Here is an 8718-nt window from a genome sequence, read left to right as displayed (position 1 = left end):
TTAATTTTTTATTACTATTATTATTATTCTTAATATTATAATAATAATTAATTATTATTATTATTATTAAAATAATATATATATAATATTTTTATTTTTATATATAATAACAACTAATTATTATAATTCTTAATTTTTTAAATATCAAATAAAAAATATTTTTTAAATATAATTTTTATTTTTATAAAACATTTTTCTCAAGTCGAGCCAAGCTCGAGCCTTGTACTACCTTGGTGAGCTTAGCTCAAATAGCTAGTTATTCAGCTCAGTTCGACTTGAATCCACCCCTAATTCGAATCGATTTTTATTCCACAAGGGTTGGCGATTAATTATTTTATGTTCTTAAAATAATATATAAATTATTTGTATAAATATTATATATAAATTATTTATATGTTAATTACTTAAAATAACAATATATAATCAGTTTGGATATTTATTGAATCAAATCAAGTCATATCTAGAGGTGTAAAACGGACCAGGTCGGGCTGGCATGGCACGGCCCATGACCCAAGCCTGTGCAGGCTTGTGTTATGTCGTGCCATGCCGTAGGCCTAGGCTGGGCCGAGCTGCAAGCGGTGCCGTGGACCTGGGTCATGTCGAGCCTTGGGCGTGGACCGAATCAGGCTAGACTAGCTTTTTACCTTTTTTTGTTTTTTTTATTTCTTTGTTAAGTAAATGTGCAAAACTAAAATATTTAACTTTCCTTTGGGCTTTGGAAACTATTTGAAAATATAAAAAATGAGAAATCTAACAAATAAATGAAAAAAAATACTTCACCAAATAAGAATGGAATAACAAATTGGAAGAAAAATATGAATTTTATTTCATTTAAATTTGAATGATACAAATTACTAAGCATATATACAATGGTTGGAAACTTTGGTGAAATAAATATGAAAATTGGGAAATGGAATAAATTAATAAAATATAAAAAATACAATATAGTTACAAATCAAAAATACAAAATTACATTGTTAAAAAAAGCAAATAAATTAAATAAAATTAAAACAAAATTTACAATAATTTGAAAGAAAATGGTATACAACTATTGTTCATGACTTTCATCATCTACTTTCAAGTGAAATATTGGGTGTAGTCTTATGCCCTCATTTGTCTTGTAATCTGTCTTTAACATCTAGCCAATTTAAAGCATACGCACATCTCTATACTTTCATCATTTCTACCGCTTCTTTTATCGTCCAACACCTTAGTGCTTGCACTAAAACAAGACTCTAGTAGAACTATAGACATCGAAGGGGTTAGTAGATCACATGTCATGGCAGCGAGAACTAAGTAATTTTTTGAATGTTCACTCTACTAGGCTAAAATATCAAAATTATTTGTTCCCTCACCTAAAGTAAAAAAAAAAAAAATTGTTTGAAAATAAAAGTTAAGTTCACCTAAAAAATTTTTATCTTCTACTACTGAGCTCAAGTTCAAAAGTAGAAGTCACAGCTATACAACTTGTAGAATTATTTCCTATTACTTCAACTTCATATAAACTGTACATTTCAAATAATAAACTATTAATTTATTCTTTTTTATTTTCAATTTCATTATTCATATTTTCACAATATGTTTCAAGTAAAATATCTAAACCAACTTTCCTAATCCTAGAATCTAATATTGTATCTAAGCAATAATAATGAGAAATGTTCTCCCAATATTGTTTAAATTTATTTTCCATTATTTCAACAATACTTTTAAATTGTGGATTATTTCTATATTTTGCAAAACAATCACTAATCACTATTAACTGGTAAGGTAAATTACAACTAGTTGGATAATAAATACTCGATAATTCAGTTACATCATAAAAATGTTAAAAAAAATATCTTATACAAATTGTAATTTCCTAACCTTCATCAAATATAATATCATTAGGCATTTTGCATTATAAAAATCAGTAAGAATGTGTTTATGAGAAATACAACTTTACCATAGCATAGGTAGAATTCCATTTATATTTAACATCTAATATAAAATTTTTATATTTTAGACCATCATTTTGACATAAATATTTAAATTCTTGTTTTCTTGCTCAAAAACTTTTAATATATATAATACAATTTCTAATTTTAGAAATATGAGTAGAAATAATATTTAAAGAATCCTGAATACATAAATTTAATATGTGACATGCACATCTGATATTAAATAATTTACCACTTAAACATGGTTTTAACTGAGATTTTAAAATATTTATTGTTGAATCGTAATTACTGGCATTATCAAATCTAATAGAAAATAATTTATTCTCAATTTCATAAGCATGTAAAATATTTAAAATGCTTGCAGCAATAGCTGGGCTAATATGTGGCCATTCAAGCCTAGTAAAATTTACAATTCTTTTATTTAAAAGCCAATTTCCATTAATAAAATGACCGGTAGCACAAATATAAATTATGTTAAACTTAGAAGTCCAAACATAGAAGTAATTGCAACTTTAGAATTAAGATTTGGTAACATATAAATTAAATTTTATTTATGTGAATAAAATTTTTTAAAGCATCTAATCTAATAGTATTCTTATAAACTTTTTTATATTGTGGGTTTATAGAATTACATAACCATTTTTCAAGTTTAGTATCTTTAGCTAACAAAAATGGTTGTTCAGTATGTACAATGTATTTTACTAATTCTTGCCTCATTTTTTCTTGAGAATATTTAAATGTACCGACCCCCCCCTGCCTAGTTTGTGTTTGTGTTGTTTTTCTTCTTCTCCTTTCTCATGGGTGAGCATATGTCTGCTCAAATGGCCAGTACCATCCTTACTATAATAGCTAAAGTCTTTCCTATATTTTTGGCAAACAACTCTTTTTCCCTTCCCCTCAACATCCTCTACTTTAAATATTTTCCAAACCGTACTAATCAACTTAGATGCCCTCTTTTTCTTCCCTTAGTATCAATACTAGGGGTGGAAGTTCTATCAATATCAGTGCTAACACTATCATGATGCAACTGAATATTGTTAACATTGAACATGTTGGGGAATTGGTTTCGGGAGGAGTCGATCATTTTTTAAATTCTAAAAAAATAAAAATTAATTTAATTGAACTTATTTGAATTGCCAGTTCGGAATCCCAACTTGATTTCAACTGTTGAAGTCTTTCAACTCCAAGAGTCCAAGCCTCCGAAATTGCTAATTTGAGATACTTGAGCTGGTTGAGCAAGCCTTATTGTTGAAACTTCAATAAAGTTGAGAAATAGAGAATCGGTTAATCAGAGTTCAGATCACTTCAAACTTTAGAGAATGTATGAGAGAATATATTAAGAGAATTGTTGAATTGGTGTGATGAGAATGGTGGAGGATAAGGCTATTTATAGGAATTGAAAATAATTCAATTGGCCAAAATACCCTAAAAACTAGTAATTTTTTAGTTGTTGGGAGGGGTATTTTGGTAATCGTAAAGTTATTTATCATTTTACCCAAAATGCCCCTAAACTAGATGTTACATAGGTATTGGGGGAATTTTGTCATTTTTCTCCCCCCCATAACCAAAATACATAAATACCCTCCTATATAGTTGTTTATAGCTGTTTTGGGGGTATTTCTGTAAAAAATCCCCCAAAAGCGCCATGGGGGGTCCCCTAGGGGTGAGCATTGTTTGGTTTAAATTGAAAAACCGAACTGAAACTTTCAGTCTCGATTTGTTTGGTTCGGTTTTTTGGTTTTTAGTTTTTCGGTTCAGTTAATTCAATTTAAAAAAAAAAATCGGTTTTTATTATTGGAAATTTGATTAACCGAAAAAACCGAATTACTGAAATTTATTATATACTATTAATATGCAAAACATAATATATTATAATATGTGTATAATATTAAAATATATAAATTACATTAACATATACATATATTATAATATATAATATTAATAAAATTCAGTTTTAATCGGAATAACCAAAAATTGAACCAAAAATTTCGCTTCCGACTTGGTTTTATATTTTATAAGTTCGATTTTTAATCGAATAAACCGAATGCTCACCCCTAGGGTCCCCAACGACTAGTTCTCGGGTGGACTGAGCGTGACCCTTTATGGGCCTGTGAACTGTGCTAGCCCATAGACTCCGAACCCCAAGCCCAAGACAGATTATCGTGCCGGGCCTGGCACAGTCCGCGTGCCGATCCAAAGTTGGGTTGGGGCGGGCCAGGCCACAAGGCACGACCCTATTTACACCTCTAGTCATATCTGGTTCAATTATATCAAAACTCAAAATACATACTTGGATTTTTGGATGCCATTTACACCCCTACATCCAACCTTAACATCCATCAAATGAAAATGAGCCAGATCGATGAGACCAAATTTTTGGTATTGGTTGTATGTAAAATGGCCAAAACTTGAATTTTTATTAAAAACAATTATTAATCATAAGGCATTAGTTTTAAAGCTCGATCTTCTTGATTGATTTCTCTTAAAATTAAAAACTGTTCAACTGTTAGATGAGACCATATTAAGTTTTATTAATTTTTCAAAATTTGAGAGGAAAATGCCAATCAATAGGATTTAGATTCTCATTAAATGAGATATTCATGTTTTTTTTTAAAGAATTATATGAATCCATAAAATTTTCATTTATTCTGAATATCACTTTACGGGGATAAATAATACCTATCTTCCAAGAGAATAAATTAACTCCCTAATTGAGAGTATACAAACAACCACGTGAAAGCGTAATTACGCTTATTAAGACTAAGAAGAACAGGCTTAACAAGATGAAGGGCCACCATGCTACAACTTACAAGAGCGATTACACAGGAGAACTGAGCACACTTGAAAGTCACCGACGAGCTTTCTGCAGTTCATAATGGCCCTAAGAAAATCAGTATTATGTGCTGAATTGAGAATCCCCTTTCAGCACAATCTTATCAAGTTAGAGGTTTTGAACTAGAAAAAAAGCCCTTCATGGGTGTAAGGTTTTAGCACGGCCCATGGGCCCTGCAAGCAAGAGTCCATGTGGTTTAACCGTTTTGAAACAACAATACCAAATTACCAATGTTGCTGCACCTTTCGGTGAGGACTGAGGAGGTTCCATCCACATTACTGTTGAGATAGTTGATGCTGCAAGCGAGATAGTTGTAGTAGCTACACACAATAGCTTCTTAGAAAGCTATATAGAACCAATGATAATGCTCCACAGGGGTTCAACCTTTTTACTGTGGTCCCCATAAAATTTATCAATGGGGTCATTGGTTTCACAGCCCATACACGGATAATGCATTCAGCTAATCGAATTTTGGTGCAAGCACTCTTGATTTTAGTATGATTTTGATAATGTGGCATTCGTACGTTTTGTTTAGAAAGACACATGTTGCTTAACACCCCATAATCTTTGCATCACTATTTAACTTTAAGAAAATTTTCTCCACTATCCAACTGAACATTGTAAAACCAAACAGTCGTAGTAATGTAATCTTATCCACTATATTTATATCAGATTACAGTAGAATTCAGATTAGGGGTGCAACTTTTGCGGCCAGAAGCCCGAACCCGAAACAGAAACAGTGTAAACTGTTGACTCATGCCAACCCGACTTGCACCCCTAGTTCAGATAGTAAGTGCAAGCACGTATTGAAAAAACTTAATCAATCACTAAAAATGATCAAAATACATAAAGGGTATTCATTATTTGGTTCAGACCATCAAATTGAACCGAACCAAACTGAAATTGGTGGTTTGGTTGACTGGGACTTAAATAGTTTGATTCAGTTTAAGAAAACTTCAAATTTTCGTTTATGGTTTCATATCGGAATTTCAATAAACAAACCCAGCCAGATCATAAACACCTCTAAATACATGTATTATTAACAAAATGAACTAAAATTATTACATTCAAACCAACTCTACTAAGTGGGTCATACAAACTGGATTAAACAGGAATGAATCCATATTCAATTCAATTATAAGGGGTCAAATTCAAGTTACCCTTTGAATTGAGATTTGAATACCGACATTCAGATATCTTTGCAGCACTATTAGAAAACCCTAAACCAAACAACCTTAAAGGATTTAGCATCAATTCTTCTATTTTTTGGTAATATATAGATTGGCCATTCTCCGGTGGATGTTTTCGAGACTGATTTTGAGGGTGTTTGGTGGGAGGGGGTATGATTAAATATACAGCCGGTTGAGTTTGAAAGTTCAAATATGAAAATACATATTTTGCAAAAACTATGCTATAAATTACACAACCTATTTTGTGATGGTTGGCATTGATGTCGTTTTCTGAGAAAACGGTGCCACGTAGACACCACATCAGAGAAAGCGGTGCTTCAAACAATGCTCTCTTGTTTAGTATCATTTAAAAAAAAAAAAAAAACATTGCTCCAAACTACTTGAAAATCGGAAAAGTGTGGTTTGGAGCATGAAAAAAACGGCGTGTTGCTGTTAGCGATGCAATGATGTGGCATCATGTCGGACGTTGGATAATATAAAGGAAAAATTCCCGATTAGTACCCTGTACTTTGGGCCTAGTGCCACTTTGTTCCCCAAACTTTAAAATGCGACAATTCAGTACCCGAACTTTTAAAGCGTGTCAAGCTAGTACCTACCATTAACCAATTGTTAATCATCTGTTAAATGCCTTTGAAAAAGACACAAATGCCCTTCGAGTGTCATCTAACTTTCTTTATCAACCATACAAACATTGACACAAAATTAACAGCCCTAAACCCTTGCCTCTTTTATTTAAGAAAGTTGGGGTCCATAATGCCCACTGAGACATGACCCCAATTTTCTTGAATAGATGAAGCAAGGATTTGGGATTGCTTACTTTTTGTCAATGTTTGGATGATTGAGAAAGAAAATTGGACAACACTCAAAGGGTATTTGTGTCTTTTTCAAATGCCACTTAACGATTGGTTAATAGCTGGTTAATGGTAGGCATTGAATTAACACGTTTTGAAAATTCAGGTATTGAATTGTCATTCTAAAGTTCAAAGACTAAAGTGGCACTAGACCCAAAGTACAAGGTACTAATTGAGAATTTTCCCTAATATAAATCAATATTGAAAACGTTACTGCTATCACTAGTACCAAACAAAAGAGTTCGGCTTCAGTCTAGGTAGCGTTCGCGCATTCGGAGGACGTGCCACGTGTCTCCGAATCGTGTGAGGGGCTGAAGCGTGTGAGAAGCCTTTAGCCCCATTAATTACCACTACTGTTAGTCTGGGTTAAGCAAAACACGAGTTTTGCTCCTCTCCTCTCCTCTCCTCTCCTGTGATGAACCTCACACTCTCTCTCCCCGTTCGCCCGACAGCGACTGTACAACCATCACCGCTTGGATTGAAGCCGAACTCAAACGTGAGTTTTGCTCCTCTCCTCTCCTATCGCAGACTAACCTCACGCTCTCTCTCCCCATCCACATGGCGGCAACTACACAAGAAGCAAAGCCAATTTTGGTCGCGATCGAAATTCAAAAGCGAGTTTTTCTTCCGCCACGGTTACCATGAACTCGTCGAGTTCAGGATCCATTCCAATCTCAGTACTACAACCACCACTCGGATAACTTTCGTGACCGATTTCTTCAAGAAGCGAAGCCAATTTTGGTGGCGCTCCGACCTGTCAAAATATGACAAGTACTTAAAATCTCATCGGAAAATTCAAATGGAGATCAAACGGGTTCATGAGAGGACTGGTTACTTTTCGACATTCTATGTAAGCAGACACTAAGTTAGGATAACGAGGATGATTAGCTATCTGAGCTTTAATCAGATCAGACATCTCCAATCCATAGATCTCCGCCTCACCCGGTTTGAATTGAAGTAGATTATTGAGCTGACGGTGAAACCTCGATGGTAGAGTGACATTTCCGACTCCGGCAATCTCATCTGAGCACAAAATCGTTGGATTGATACTGTACAAATTTTCCATGAAACCATAGAGCGAGATAGAGTAGAGTGCAGAATTAGTTCTCCATTTCTATGAGATTCTAAAGAAGCAAAAGGTCCTAATCTCAAAATTAGAAGAACTAACACAAGTGACGACACAAACTTGGAGCCGCTAACTGACTGTAACTCATCTCTTGATTCTTTTTCTCGAAGGATTTAAGATGTCTCAGTTATCCTTGGTAGATTATTAATGCTTGCAGACCATTACATAATCAAACCATTCCGAACCTTTGGAGCAATAAAAAGAAAATACAACAATTGGCAGTTCTACTGAAATTCTCAAACTTTAGTATTATCCAAATAATACTTATGGTGAGCCTAAATGAACTAAAACTCCGTCGAGAACCAAGCTTTGGGAAATAGCACGATTAGCAAAAAAGAACTCAAGTTCCAAAATCACAAAATCTTTTCTGCAGCGTATAAGATGATCTGAAGCCTTCTGAATCAGCGTATACTTCCGGTTGTTTGTCACTGGCGGTGATGGCTGTGCAGTCGCCGCCGGGTGGAGGCTATCATCCAAAACCATTAGGGTTAATTTTCATGGAAGAAGAAGAGATGCAAAAAATACAATACCTGAGGTTGATCCCGCCGCCGGTGATGATTGTTTATCGCCGGTGGTGATGGTTGTGCAGTTGTTGCCGAGCGGATGGGGAGAGAGAGTATGAGGTTCGTTTGCGACAGGAGAGGAGAGGAGAGGCGTTTTGCTCAACCTAGACTAACAGTGGAAGCCGAACTCCAAACAAAAGTAGTGTTGTTTTCTCAGAAAATGACTATGTAACAACACCAGTTCTAAATAAAATATAAGCATTGTTATCTGAAAAAAC

The 8718-nt window shown here is 33.8% G+C and overlaps 1 long non-coding RNA gene across 1 annotated transcript; it reads right to left on the bottom strand.

Annotated features, from left to right (window-relative positions):
• Positions 1 to 7936: 7936 nt before the first annotated feature.
• On the bottom strand, positions 7937 to 8601 carry LOC148844938 (uncharacterized). The gene is made up of 2 exons (XR_016102442.1): positions 8468 to 8601; positions 7937 to 8403 (listed from the first exon to the last, which is right to left on the bottom strand). It is a non-coding gene; the product is annotated as an uncharacterized LOC148844938 (long non-coding RNA).
• Positions 8602 to 8718: the final 117 nt, after the last annotated feature.

Source organism: Nelumbo lutea, chromosome 7 (genome assembly GCF_056320005.1).
Source record: "Nelumbo lutea isolate HS-2025 chromosome 7, American lotus-T2T, whole genome shotgun sequence".
NCBI lineage: Eukaryota > Viridiplantae > Streptophyta > Magnoliopsida > Proteales > Nelumbonaceae > Nelumbo > Nelumbo lutea.
The sequence above is the reverse complement of the archived record's forward strand: the minus strand, read 5'-3'. Positions and strand labels throughout refer to the sequence as shown.